This window comes from Lactuca virosa, chromosome 6 (assembly GCF_052849685.1).
Source record: "Lactuca virosa cultivar CGN04683 chromosome 6, Lactuca_virosa_CGN04683_v6, whole genome shotgun sequence".
NCBI lineage: Eukaryota > Viridiplantae > Streptophyta > Magnoliopsida > Asterales > Asteraceae > Lactuca > Lactuca virosa.
The window spans coordinates 36865284-36881788 of record NC_136431.1 but is presented as its reverse complement, the minus strand read 5'-3'; positions in this window follow the sequence as shown (position 1 = coordinate 36881788).

Below are 16505 nucleotides of genomic sequence, written 5' to 3'. Positions count from 1 at the left end.
GAACTAATGCTAGCTGAATACTGCCCGAGGGGCGAAATGCAAAAACTAGAACAGGAACTCTGGGGTCTGAAGATGATGGGCTCCGATACCATTGCTTACACTGCTAGGTTCAGTGACCTGGCTCTACTGTGTTCCGGGATGGTCACCCCGGAGAGCAAGAAGGTGGAGAGTTATGTATGGGGATTAACTCCCCCGACTCAAGGAAATGTTCTAGCCGCTAATCCCCTTACCTTTGATAGTGCCAAACGTCTGGCACAAACATTAATAGATCATGGAGTTATTCAAGATTCCATACCAGCTGTTCCTGAAAAGCCCAAAGAAGGAGGCGACAAAAAGAAATTCTGGAATAAACGAAAAGGGCAATCATCACAAGAGCCATCTAAGAAGCAACAAACTGTGGCAACACACACTGCTATTGTTCCAACTGATGTTCCTACTCCTACTCCTACCACAGTTTCTGCTACACCAGCAACCCCAAGTAGATATGCTGGAACTTTTCCAAAGTGCAATAAATGCAACTTCCATCACACGGGAGTTTGCAAGGAAATGCATTGTAAGAACTGCAACAGTAAGGGGAACACCGCCCGTTTCTGTAAAGCACCCGCACAACCCATCTCTCAAGTCCCCGCCGCAGGAGTAAGTCAAGCTTGTTATAAGTGTGGGGAAATTGGGCACTTCAAGATAAACTGCCCAAAGGCAAAAAAATATAGGTGGTGTGGGGAGAATTCTGGCAATTGGCCATGAAGAAGCGATGGCAGATCATACCGTGGTGACCGGTACGTTTCTTCTCAACAATTCTTACACATGCATTCTTTTTTGTAGTGGTGCGGAGATTGGTCAGTTTCTAGGTCTTGCTGGCTATTGCAGAAGGTTCATCCAAAACTTCTAAAAGATCGCGAAGCCATTCACCACCCAGACTCAGAAGGGTATAACCATTAATTGGGAGGAGAAACAAGAAACTGAATTCCAGGCACTAAAGCAAGCCCTCTGCAGCGCACCGATCTTGTCCCTCCTAGAAGGGACGGAAGATTTTGTAGTTTACTGTGATGCGTCCAAACAAGGGTTAGGCTTCGTTCTTATGCAATGAGGAAAAGTCATATCTTATGCCTTGAGACAGCTTAAGAATCACGAGGTCAACTATACCACGCATGATCTCGAATTGGGAGCAGTGATTTTCGCTTTGAATATTTGGAGACATTACCTGTATGGGACGAAATGCACAGTCTTTACTGATCACAAAAGCCTCCAGCACATATTCGATAAGAAGGAACTTAACATGAGACAACGACGATGGGTAGAGCTACTCAATGATTATGAATGTGAAATTCGCTATCATCCCGGTAAGGCCAATGTGGTAGCAGATGCCCTCAGTCGGAAAGAGTACTCTGGCTGTCGAGTAAAGTCTCTAACTATGATCATCCATTCCCACCTGTCTACACAGATCAAAAAGGCTCAACTGAAAGCCTTGAAACCCGAAAACACGACGGAGAAACATTAAGAGGAATGGAAAAGAACTTAGAAGTCAAGGGTGACGGAGTTCGTTATTTCATGGATCGGATCTGGACACCGAAGTTTGGTGGCTACAGAGATATTGTCATGAATGAAGCCCATAAAACTCGATATTCCGTTCACCTAGGTTCAGATAAGATCTATCTGGATCTCAAGAAACTGTATTGGTGGCCAAACATGAAAGCAGAGATTACTACCTACATGGGCAAGTGTCTAACTTGTGCCAAGGTTAAGGTAGAATACCAAAAGCCCTCAGGTTTACTTCAACAGCCAGAAATACCTGATTGGAAGTGGGAGCGGATTACAATGGACTTCATAACCAAGCTACCCAAGACAACGGGTGGTCATGACACCATTTGGGTAATCGTCGACAGATTAACCAAATCCGCACACTTCCTGCCAATAAAAGAAACTGATAAAATGGAGAAGTTAACAAGGACGTACATTAAAGAGATAGTACGATTGCATGGTGTGCCAATATCTATTATCTCTGACCGAGATAGTATATTTTCCTCGCGGTTTTGGCAATCACTGCAAAAGTCCTTGGGAAGCAATCTTGACATGAGTACAGCGTACCATCCTCAGACTGATGGACAAAGTGAGAGAACAATACAAACGCTGGAAGACATGTTAAGGGCTTGTGTGATAGATATTGGTAAATCTTGGGATACCCATTTACCACTAGTTGAATTTTCCTACAACAATAGTTATCACACTAGCATCAAAGTTGCACCCTTTGAAGCTCTCTATGGCCGTAAGTGCAGATCTCCTCTGTGTTGGGTTGAATTGGGGGGTACGCAACTAGCCAAGAACCAAATACCCGACAGTACACTAACCGGTCCCGAGATCATTCGAGAAACCACAGAAAAGATTGTCCAAATTCGGGAACAATTGAAAGCTTCTAGAGACAGACAAAAGAGTTATGTGGACAAAAGACGAAAACCCTTGGAATTCCAGGTTGGTGACCGCATCTTGTTAAAGGTCTCACCCTGGAAAGGAATGATATGTTTCGGCAAACGTGGAAAACTAAATTCGAGGTACATCGGACCATTCGAGATTCTTGCTAGAATTGGCCCGGTTGCTTATATACCCAAACTACCGCATGAACTCAATAACATTCATCCTATTTTTCACGTCTCTAATCTCAAAAAATGTCTATCTGACGAGACTCTTGTGATCCCACTCGCCGAAATCGAGATAGACGAGAGTTTACACTTCGTAGAAGAACCAGTGGAAGTCATTGATAGGGAAATCAAAAGAACAAAACAAAGCCGTATACCAATAATGAAGGTTCGCTGGAATGCAAAGTGGGGACCTGAATTCACTTGGGAACGGGAAGATCAGATGAAACAAAAGTATCCACATCTTTTCCCTAGTTCATGAGTACCACTTTAGAAACAATTTCGGGGCGAAATTCCCTCTAACGGGGGGATAATGTAACAACCCGATATTTCAAGTCAATGTAATAGTTTAGGTCAACCATTGTAACTAGTGTTAATGTAATAAAGAGAAATTATTTGAATATTATGTGCATTTAATTATTTTTAAAGATATAATAAAACAATTAAGGTGAAAAAAACCGTAAAAAATAAAATGTTAAATAAACTTGATTGGGATGAATAAAGTGGTAGAGAACGTAACAAGGATTCCGAACATATAAAGAACACCGAAATCCGGGTTATAACGAAGAAGTTATGACCTATCGAAGATCCGCGACAAAACCGGCAAAATGATGTGTAGCGTAAAAAGTGAGTTTACAATAAAATGCTTTTTAGCCTTATATATCTAAATGAAAGTCAATGTAATAGTTTAGGTCAACCATTGTAACTAGTGTTAATGTAATAAAGAGAAATTATTTGAATATTATGTGCATTTAATTATTTTAAAGATATAATAAAACAATTAAGGTGAAAAAAACCGTAAAATATAAAATGTTAAATAAACTTGATTGGGATGAATAAAGTGGTAGAGAACGTAACAAGGATTCCGAACATATAAAGAACACCGAAATCCGGGTTATAACGAAGAAGTTATGACCTATCGAAGATCCGCGACAAAACCGACAAAACGATGTGTAGCGTAAAAAGTGAGTTTACAATAAAATGCTTTTTAGCCTTATATATCTAAATGAAAGTCGTAGAATACGTTAAACCGTGAACGTACATAAAAGAACGTCCAAATCTGACTTCGTATGAAGAAGTTATGATCTCACCTACGCGTGGATATAAAGAACGTCGAAAACGGAGCCCGTATGCGAAAGTTATGAATTTTTAAAGTTTTGGACACAAAAACCGAGAATTTTCGCATATACTAGGCTCGGGTTCGGCCACGTCACCCCATTCCTTGCTAGCATGCCCCGTGTCCGACCTGATGACTCATACGAAGCGAGGTCCAATCCGGTTCTGACGCGTGGCGCGTCTGAAGTCCGACGCGTGCTGCCTGCGAGCTTCCGACGCGTTCCCCTCCCCTTCGCATGCGAGGCGACGCGTGTCCCTCCTCACCTCTTCGGCCGAGACCTCGCACCCTATATAAGATGTGCGAACCCTCCCGGTTCCTCTGCTAATTTTACACCATTTTCACACCTTTTTCACATTTCTCACTTCCTTAAACCTTCTTACAACCCCCGAAGTCCCGGAAACATATTTAACACCCGAAGAACATCCCGAAGCACCTGAAGTCCACAAGAAAAGAGTCTTTCGGTTTCTAACTCGACCCTCGCAAAGCCTGGTTTTCAGCAAAGAAAATCTTTTAAAAGAACGAAGTGTTGTCCAAATCACCACTATTATCAAGTGAGTTCATACCCCTACTTTTTCATAATTTTTCACTATTTTAGGGGGGGGGGGGATACAAGTAAAACACAAGAAATTTGTGATAAACATCAATATTATTCAAATAGTTTTCAGTTGACGTTTTCATACGAAAACAAACATATAAACTATAATAGGTATAGTTTATGGAACAAACGTACTATTTTACAAGTTTGGGTTATAATACAGAAACAAACATATAAACTATGATAGGTATAGTTTATGAGACACACATACAGTTTATTCATTTCAAAAATGAGTTTTCATTATTCTACACGTAACCGTTAATATAGCTTTGTGAGACATACTTCAATCCCAGTCCTCAAATTATAACCAGAGTCTCCTGGAAGGAGAGCGTGACACTTGTGTATTGCAACAGCTAGGCCGGCAGGCCTATGGTGACAAATGTCGTTCCATTTGCGACGCCTGAAGAACGTCGTGTTCAGGCATTCCGATGTCATCAAGTATCAGTGTTGCAAAACTCGGCCTACTCGGCCGATTACTCGGAATCGGCCCTCCATCGAGGCGAGTAATGTGAACTCGGCAAAAAAACTCGGATTAAGTCAAAGTCGGTCAAAAATCGGTCAAAATCGGTCAAAAATCGGTCAACATCTCTCTAACTCGGGCTTACTCGGTATTACTCGGTCTTACTCGGGCCTACTCGGTCAAACTCGGCCAACTCGGTCAAAATCGGTCAAACTCGGTCAAAGGGTCAAAATTGTCATAATAAGAGAAAAAAATCAAGAATTTCAAGATTAATATGTATAATACACTTAATGATTTATTAATTTAACATACACATGTGATTATTACTATATATATATCTTAAATTTTCAGTAATTATTTATGAAGTGAGACATTTGTGTGTATTTCAGTTTTTATGTATTCACATGTATCTAATTTTGTTATATATTTCAATCAAATTATGATTTTAACTTATGATTTTGACATATATAATTTTCCTAAAAATATTTTTACATGAATTACCGAATCCGAGTACTCCCCGAGTACTCCCGAGTACTCCCGAGTACTCGCTAATCCCCAGTCGGCCGAGCAGGTACCGAGTAGCGAGTTCTACAACCTTGTCAAGTATGGTTATGATAACTCACAATTTGGTATTGAAATATACGATTAGTGTATGAATTAGTAAATAATTTCACATAGTTTTATTAAATAATAAAACTATAATACAATATTTTACAAGTACAACTGGTAAATCCAGATAATTACAAATATACTATGTTCATATGAGTACAAACACAAAATACTATTCTAGTGCAGAGAAAACATACTTTTCATGGTTTTATGTGAAATTAAAACTAAGATATACCATTTCAGAGTACAATAACAATTACATGTTTAGAGTACAACATATTACAACATAAAATATATGATTTTCTGGGAAAATACACTTACATTTTTAAGGAACAAACAACAAATTTCGTTTACAAACATGCTTATGAACTCACCAACTTAAATGTTGACACTTTTTCTCAAATGTCTTGTATTCTCTGGAAACCAGTAAGACAGGTACATCCACGGATTTTTGAGAAGACGGAGCTTCATTGACTTATGTCTTTTAACTTTTTGGTGTCAATATACAATTATTTGAACACATATGTAAAAACTTATACTTTATCAATGCATGGTTGTTGTACTTTGATTACTATTATACAATTGTTGTGATACTATACATGAAGTCATCCGCCCCCGAATGTTTCCGCCGTTCCGGTTTGGGGGTGTGACACTGAGCTCCAAGAACACAAATGTTTGAAATGAACCTGTTATCCTACAAATAATATGCCTGAATTAAAATATAGTAATAAGGAAAAACTTCATTCGTCTGAACGATAGAGTATACCCTTTTATATAAAATAATATTTGCTCATGTGCAATCGAATACAGATCCTACCATGTGTTCTACTCGGCCGAGTATTCAAAATCTGGTAGGCACCGGGGTAGGGGCGGAACTATGAAGGGGCCAGGGGGGCCATGGCCCCCCTGGTTTTTTAACTTATAATATATGGATTTATATATATATATATATATATATATATATATATATATATATATATGATTTGGTTTCGTATTTCTAATATTTTTCAGCCCGTAGTTTCATTATACAAATATATACATCAAGAAAAGTATTTTTGTCATTAGGCAAACCTAAACAAAAAATTGATATTGTTAACAAAAAAAAAAGGAAAATTACTGAAAAAAAAAATCAAAACTATTCCTATAAAATTAGAATATCGTAAGATTTGGAAAGTAAAACTCCATATAAAACCAAAAGAACCATCCTAACCAAATCTTTCAGAAACAACAAACCCTAAACTAATAAGGTAAAAAAATAGTAATACTGTTGCACACCGTAAGAAAAAACTTATCGGCAAAAACTAAAGAATGCGATGATCTATGTTTCTCCGGTCTCCTGTGCCGTTCGTCGTTGGACGGTGCTTACTCTACGTCGTTTCCTGCTTCGACAGGAGTTCGCCGGTGCTTACTCTACACGGCTACACAAGACTTGGCGAACCTTTTTGCTATTTGTCTCTCCAAAGTGCCAGTCGCCGGAGTTGAATCTTGTAAGTTTTTCTTTCTTTCTCACTCTTAATTATTTCTCTCATTACAATACTACTATATTTAAAAGTTGAAAAAAATAGAGTAAATTACACGAATGGTCCCTATGGTTTGAGGTAATTTGCGCGTTTGGTCTCTAACTAATTATTTTAACTCGGAAGGTCCCTACTGTTTGTTTTTGTTACGCGTTTGGTCCCTGTCTTACCTAAAAGGACAATTATACCCTTATTTAAATAAATTAAAATAGTCTTTTTAGGTAGGATAATGTGAGATGGGGGTGAGGTTGGGATGTGTTTATTTAAATAAATTAAAAAATCAAGGGCAAAATAGTACTTTCAGGTAAGACAGAGACCAAACGCGCAACAAAAACAAACTGTAGGACCTTCCGAGTTACAAAAATAAGTTAGGGACCAAACATGTAGATTACCCCAAACCATAGGGACCATTCATGTAATTTACTCAAAAAATATAAAAGGGGTAGGGCATAGGTAGTGAACGGTGACATTAAACTGTAAAAGCTTGCAATATCTTTTTATATTATTTAATCTTTATTGTTTTGCCAAATCCTAGATGACTATTTTTTACACAGAATAAGAATGTTAATAACATACATACGTTAAGTAGAAATTTAAAGAGTTTTGTTTGTTATAGATGTATATGTTACATGTTAACTTTTTATATTTATCAATTATTAGTTAATTTTGAATTATTTATAAGATTATTGTATGCTACAATTTTAATTATTTTACTTGTATTAGGTGTTGGTATAAGTTCATTTGAAGGAAATATTTAAATCCGCAAATATGCTGGACCATTTAATCACCTTTAATTTGGCTACATCCCTGATTGATTCTTTAATCTAAGTAGCTAAATCATATATTCAATTCGAATATCTATAATACATTGTTGCAAAATCGGGTTGTATTACCCATTTTAATCACATTGTATAACCCGTTTTCAATCATGTTTGTTTCGGCCCCCCTAGTTCAAATGTCCGTGTTCCGCCCTTGCACTGGGGTGCTTTTCAGAAAATCAGTTATGAAATAGGATTCGTTCAAACTTAAAGAAAATTGGTCCAAAATCGGCGAACTCGGTCAAATCAATCAAACTTGGAAATTTTAACTTTTTTAAACAAACAAATATAATTGTTAAGTAATTAATTTAACATATATCATATATTTAGTTATTTATTAAACTTTTTGTTGTTTATTTTTAATTTGTTCAATTTAATGGAAAATGACAAAAACAAAGGAAAACTAAAAATTAGAAGATTATTGTAATATTAAAGAATGGATACAAAATTTTAAAGTTTAGCACTTGAATATGTATTTTTCTTATTGAAATTCATCTATATTACTCTAAATTTTAATGAACTTATAGTATTTGTTATACATAAAATACCTTAAAATTAATTCATTTATAATTACCCAATCCGAATATTCCATGAATACTACCCGGCTAGGCCGAGTACTCAGTACTCGCTTCTCTCTAGTCGACTGGCCTAAGACCATATAGCAACTTTGCTACATTGATCTTTACCCAATATCATATTGCATGTATAGTCGTACGTCCATTGTAGCCAAGTTAATATTTAAAGCACGTCTTTTTTAAAACAGTGATCGGCATGTCTATGATAATCTTTCGAGCAAGCAATGGGACAATTTGTTTGACTCCTTTATTTTCAAATCTCCTCGTAACCTCTTGTTATTACGCTTCAATAAAAATAACAATATTAAAAGAAAACTAACATAGTGGTAGAAAAGTAACAAGTAACAATTTGCAGTGGACCTATCTAACAAATATACAATTCGTAAGGGGGCAAGATCATTTGGCAGGGGAAAAGTGCGAAACGTTCACCCTTGTAAAATGGCTATTTGCAAAAAAAAAAAAAAAAAAAAAAAAAAAAAGTAAACTTAAGATGAGCCAAAATGTTATATTTTATGCTAGTTTATATGTATAAGAATTTTGCGCAAAAACTAACTAAAAATTGGCAAGAACACATGTCGCACGGCAAGTACATTCGGAGCCTTCAAAGAATTCATCTCATGTGTAATATTTAAATATTAAAAATCACAAACAAATTTATAAAACAAACCATATGTATGTGGATCAAAATGATTCATATAGAAAAACTTATTCAAATATGTCTATTTTTCTATCTTGTTATCACGAGTTGATTGGTACTTGCTCGTCCGACTGCCGAGTAGCGAGTACTCGGAAGTACTTGGTGAGTACGTGGATTCGGTAATTCATGTAGAAATATTTTTAGGAAATTATATATGTCAAAATCATAAGTTAAAATCATAATTTGATTGAAATATATAACAAAAATTAGATAAATGTGAATACATAAAAACTGAAATAAACATAATTGTCTCACTTCGTGAATAATTATTGAAAATTTAAGATATATATGTAGTAATAATCACATGTGTGTGTTAAATAATAAATCATTAACTGTATTATACATATTAATCTTGAAATTCTTGATTTTTTCTCTTTTTATAACAATTTTGACCATTTGACTGAGTTGGCCGAGTTTGCCCGAGTAAGACCGAGTAATACTGAGTAGGCCCGAGTTAGAGAGATGTTGACCGAGGTTGACCGATTTTGACTTAATCCGATTTTTTTATGCCGGGTTCACATAACTCGCCTCGGTGGACGGCCGATTCCGAGCACTCGGCCGAGTAAACCGAGTTTTGCAACACTGGTTGAGACCGATCTTCAGTGTTATAAAATAAAAAATGAACTCCCATAAGAAAATGGTTCAAATATGGGGGATCACGTCCCATCAGTTACGGTAGATTTCGCAAACACCCTGTTTGCCTATGGGCACCGCAAAATACCAAAAATGACATTGTTTTAACATTACACTTAAAAATCTAATAAGTTTCCCTTACGAAATATATGTTTATTGATTGAACAATCTTTTATAAATGATATGTTTTGGGTGAGTCCCCTATATAAAGGATATGATGGCCTCATTCCTGGCCACCATTCTCAGACAACAAACCCTCTTGTGCCCTAAACCTTCCTTCTTAGAGCTTGTGAGCTTGTGAGTGCATTTGAGAGCCCTTGAGAGTCTTTTTGTGTTCTTGAAGTGAAGAACAAGATTTGGAGAAGAATGAGTGAGAGTCCAGGCCTTTAGATCTGAGCATATCTGAGTTGGGAGCTTCACATAGAGGTATAAAGCTTCAAGCTTTCTCACTTTTTTGTTTTGTGCTTCTAATAGAGTAATTTAGGGTTTTGTTCCAAAAGTTGGAGACTTTATGAGATATTGAGCTCCAGAGACCTTGAATCAACCCATTTGAGTGTAATGAGTGGTGTAATGTCATAAAAATCCAATCTTGGTCGTTGGAATCAAGCCATGCATGAGATATGAGCTTTTTGAGTTAGGAGAGTGAGTGTTTTGTGTGTTTATGACCATTCCAGCCATGCAAAGGCTTAAAGTCATTGACTTTATGGAGTAAGAGCTATTAGGGAGTCCAGATCTGTGATATGAGCCAAGGTCTTAACTGATTAAGACCAAGAGAGTGAGAAGAGTGAAACTGGGACGTACGTTGGGCGTAATCCCAATACACGCAACGTAGGGGTCGAGCATCCACGATGCATGCATGGCAGCCGAGTACGCCCAACGTAGAGAGTTGTTACGCGCAGCGTACTCCCTGCCGTTGACTTTTGGTTGACTTTTAGGGTTTGGTCAATTTGTGGACTATTAAGCCCATGGAGGGGTAAAATGGTCTTTTACCCTTCTGTGAGTTTGTAGAAGGGTTAGTTTAGCTTCAGTGAGAGTCTTTATTAATTAGGGATAATTATCGTTGTGTTAGGCGGAGGCTAGACCGGTGATTCGAGTTCGAGATTATCCGAGTTTTTACGAGGCGAGTCTTCTCACTATACTTACCTTGAGTGGTAACCTATGTGTGACCAGAGGGTCTTATGTGCATATACTGTGTATTGAGATATCCTGCTATTTGTCTTTGTGATATGTATGCTGTGTATTATATTGAGTTGCTTAGTTGTGGGACCAGAGGGTCCCACTGAGACACATCGACCAGAGGGTCTTATCTGAGTATAGCCATGAGAGGCTGATGAGATATGAGTGGTATTTTGGGGAACTCACTAAGCTTTGTGCTTACCGTGTTATGTGTTATGTGTTTCAGGTACTTCTCAGGATCACGGGAAGGCGCCGGCTTGATTGTACACACATCAGAGATTTGAGTCATGGTTTGAGAGGATCCTGGATTTGTTATATATACAGTTTTTGGGATATGTTTTTGAGATGTTTGAATTGAGAAAAATGTGTTTTAATTTGAAAATTTTGGTTTGAAAATTTATGTTGTTACACCATAACTCTCAGATATATCGGATGCAAAGATTTATTTTTAACGTCACAAATAAATTAATTTTTTGGTGATTTTAGATTCGATCTTCAACGATAGATAGTTTGAGCAGTTTGAGATATTCTAAAAGGTAATTATGAAAACGATATTTTTAAGAGTAAATTACAATTTTGGTCCCCATGCTTTGGTCAATTTCGCACATTCAGTCGAACCTTTGAAAATTTGACAAGATGCATCCCTGTGGTTTAAAGAAATTGCACTAGACATCCTTAATCCACTTAAAAAGACCATTTTACCCTTACTTTTATATATTTCTTTTTCTTATAGACTAAACTGCAAATTTGGTCCCTGTGGTTAACAAAAAAATATGGATGGAGTCCAACATCTTTTCAACTTGCACCACTAGTCCAAAATCGAATCTTTTTTGTGGATATGGTCCCTGTCTAACATGAAAAGACTTTTTTGCCCTTCTAATTTCTTTTTTACATTATTTTTATGTTTTCCTAATATTATAAAAATTAAAAAAAAAAAGAAGAATCCCACACCACTCTCTCTCTCTCTCTCTCTCTCTCTCCCTCCCTCCCAAAAAACGTTCACCTACTCATCATCTTATTCTCACCCCTTCCCTCCATTGATGAAAAAAACAACAACCACCCTTCTATCCCCATTCCTAAATCCCATGACAAGCTTCTTCCTATGTATCTTCAAGACAAAGAAAAACCAAAGAAAGGTGACAACTCATTTATGATTTAAAGGTTGTGATTAGTAAGAAGAAAAGAGACAGGGAGTTCATCGGCGGCTAGGTCACAATGGGAAGAAAAACGAAAAGAAAGGTCGATGGTTTCAGGGAGTTCAACAGATCCTAATCCCCGATATCCCTCTCTGTTGTCGCATCCCGATCTCTTTTATCTCACCTGAAATTGAATTTCAAGTTTGATTTTACATGTTTCATCTTCATTTATCTGGTGTTTATATCTTACTGGAACTCACACATAGTTAGGGTTAAATCCATCACTGCATACCTCTTCTTTATGGGATCAATCTTGTAAATCACACAACTTTTGGAAATCCCACCGAACCTACGACGATGAAGGCGATTGTGTGTATGTGTTTGTGTTCATCCTCTGAAATTTGAAAGAAGTGTATGTGTATCTATGCTCATCTGCTGAACTCATTCCCTCTTCTTTGTGGTTTTACATTAAACCTGATGAACTTTAGGAGGAAACCCTAACCATCGAGCACCAGCTAAAAAGAGCTCCAGCGGGAGACTTCTGATTCTTTGGAATCTTTGAATTGGGTATATTTAAATCATCTTGCTTTTGGGTTCAAGGGGTTTCAAGCTTTGGATTTTTAAACCTAGTTAAAGAAGAAGAAAATGGGGTTCTATGGCTTGATTCTGGTTTTTGTTCATTGGTTTTAGGACGTTTGGAGAAGGCGATGTATAGAAGAAGGAGGTGTGTGCGTTAGTGTGTATATATATATATATATATATATATATATATATATATATATATATATATATATATATGTGTGTGTGTGTGTGTGTGTGTGTGTGTGTGAGGGAGAGAGAGAGAGAAACAGATGGAGAGAGAGGGGTACAGTGGAATAGGGATAGGGTAGGGTTTTTCTTATTTTCTAATAATTAAAATACTAAAATAAAGACATAAATATAAAAGACAAATTAAAAGGGTATAATAGTCTTTTTAAGTTTGACATGGACCATATCCACCAAAAAGATTCTATTTTGGACTAGTGGTGCAAGTTGAAAAGATTTTGGACTCCATCCACAATTTTTTGAAAACAATAGGGACCAAATTTGCAGTTTAGTCTTTCTTATATATATATATATATATATATATATATATATATATATATATATATATATATATATATATATATATATATATATATATATATATATATATATATATATATATAATTGTTTAATTTTTTATATTTTGCCGTTTACATTTTATTTTTTTTAAATTTTAATCGAATATATTTTTAATGTTTTTTATATTTTGTTCGTTTATATTTTTTTGACGTTTTATTTGAATAATATTTCTAGTTTTTTTTTTGATGTTTTGCTCGAATATATCTTTTAATGTTTTTTTGATCTTTTATTTTCTTATATATTTGTAAAGCATTTTATAAATAATTTTTTGTATAAAAAATATAAAAAGGTTAGTTAAATGAGAATATGATTAACACATATTAGGTATATAATTATTTATTTTAATAGGGTTATTGTATAGGCTAACAGAAATTCAAAACGAGTGTCAATGGCTTCAAATTCAATTTTATAATTTTATAATTTTTTTACATTTCGTTACAAATGGAAAATGCTAATCAGAATTCATATAACTCAAACACATATGTCAATGTTTTCGAGTTCATTTTTTTAATAGAAATTTTGTTCATTTTCGAGTTATATGGTTTTCCAATTAGCCTTTATATAAATTGAAACTATTTTTCGTAATTCAGTGAGTCTATCTATTAATCTTATTAAAAATATAATTTTATACCTAATCTAAGTTAATAATATTCACATTTAACGAACTTTTTTTTTATATTTTTTTTACAAAAAATATAAACAAACAAAACGTCAAAAAAATTAAAATGTATTCAAACAACACGTCAAAAAACTAAAAAAAAAATTATTCAAAAAAACATCATAAAATTATAAACGAAAAAAATATAAAAAACATTAAACAATATATTCAAACACCACACCAAAAAATGTTTTTTTTACATTTTTCTCGTTTATATTTTTATGATGTTTTTTTAAATATATTTTTTTTTAGTTTATTGGCTTGTTGTTTGAATACATTTTAATTTTTTTGACGGTTTATTTGTTTATACTTTTTGTAAAAAATGTAATAAAAAGTTTGTTAAATGTGAATATTATTAAATTAGATTAGGTATAAAATTATATTTTTAATAAGATTAATAGATAGGCACACTGAAATACGAAAAATGGTTTCAATTTATATAAATGTTAATTGGAAAACCATATAACTCGAAAACGAACAAAATTACTAAAAAAAAAATGAACTCGAAAACATTGACATATGTATTTGAGCTATATGAATTCTGATTAGCATTTTCCATTCGAAACGAAATGTAAAAAAATTATAAAACTAAAAAAATTGAACTCGAAACCATTGACACTCGTTTTGAATTTCGGTTAGCCTATACAATAACCCTATTAAAATAAATAATTATATATTTAATATGTGTTAATCATATTCTCATTTAACTAACATTTTTATATTTTTTAAACAAAAAATATTTATAAAAAGATTTACAAATATATAAAAAAAACAAAAGATCAAAAAAACATTAAAATATATATTCGAGCAAAACATCAAAAAAAAAAAAAAAAACTAAAAAAAAATTATTCAAATAAAACGCCAAAAAAATATAAACGAACAAAATATAAAAAAACATTAAAAATATGTTCGAATAAAATTTTAAAAAATATATATATTATAAAAAATATAAATAAATAAAATAAAATGTAAGCTGCAAAATATAAAAAAAATTAAACAATTATATATATATATATATATATATATATATATATATATATAAGAAAAAGAAATATGTAAAAGTAAGGGTAAAATGGTATTTTTAAGTGGATTAAGGATATCCAGTGCAATTTCTTTAAACCACAAGCATGCATCTAATTAAGTTTTCAAAGGTTGGACTGAATATGCGAATTTGACCAAACCACATGGACCAAAACTGTAATTTACTCTATTTTTAATATACATTATAAACATATAATTAAACACAATTGGTCATTAATATCCAACGGTTTGTGGTGGTTTGACCGCCGAACTCTGACCGATATTTACCAATTGTTACATGATGTTGGGAAGCTGGGATGCATGCCGTGGAAGCGTATCAGATTAGGGCAATACGGGTATTGTGGGTCTTTTTTGCATTGTTGTCCCGGTCCTTGATTTTTGAAGAGGGGATTGAATCTTGGGTGTTTATCATTGATAGAGTCCAATGATTTTGAAGCAATATCAAACATCTCAAATTGGTTTTTTTGGACTTAGTATCCATTTGGATCCAATTAGAAGCTAAATAAAACACCCCTTAAGAAAATAACGGGAAAAGAAGAGATACTTGCAGAATTTTTCTGGTTTCATTCCTAACCGATCATTACGATTACAAGCAAGTTAAATGTGCAAAATAGGTCCTAACATGCAAGGAAATAGAAGACATGAACTAAAGCAATTATTTTTTGACACTAAAATAAGTTTACGTGAGCCAATATTCAAATGCATGCACAATAAAAAAAAAGAATTAATCTACTAAATAAATGTGTTTGTATCACTTGTACTCTTTGAGCGGAAGAAGAAATTTTAGGAGTGTTAAAAGTAGAAAATGAGTTCTTTTAGGTGATGAAAATATGTAGTAAAGGTGCACCGTATGGTGTTTCTAGAATAAGGAAAAAAAAGAGGTGCATGATATTTAAGGAAGAAAGAGAACACCGATAAAAGGGAGGCCACACAGGATCGATGGTTCCCTTTGATGTCACGAAAGAAGTTAAATGTGATGCCTATCCTCTTTCATTAATTTGACACATATTTCTACAACTCATAAATTTAATTATACAAGTAAATATCTTTCTATACTAATAAAAGAGTAGTTCTTTATCATATGCCATTCTATGAGATCTTTTAATTAATGTCATATCATTTTTTTTTTGAACCAACAAATGAAATATATATATATATATATATATATATATATATATATATTAATAAAGACGGACTCCCCAACAAGATGCTAGGAAAAACATACAATGAAAATTGAAACAGATGTAATGAAAACAAGATGAACTACAACCCAATGAAAGGGTTTAAACACCATTCAGACCATCTAATTGCTTCCGTTTTGCCCCTGTATTTCTCCCAAGTGAACATTGTAGAAATAATAAGATCTGCCACTTTAGATGGATGTGTCCTTTTGTTGTTAAACACCCGTTCATTCTGTGATTTCCAAATGTTCCAAATAACTGCATAACAGATTCCTAGCAACCTCCTTTTTTTTCGGACAATTACCCCAATTTGAAGCAAAATCAAGAACACCATGAATTGAGGAAAAGTTTGCCTGTTGGACATTACACCATTTTAAAATCCAGTTCCATATCGTTTGAGCATGCGAGCATTGAACCAGCACATGGTCCGGTGATTCCTCCTCATCACCGCATTGACAACAGGTTGTAGAATTCACATTGACCCCTCTTGTCGCTAGG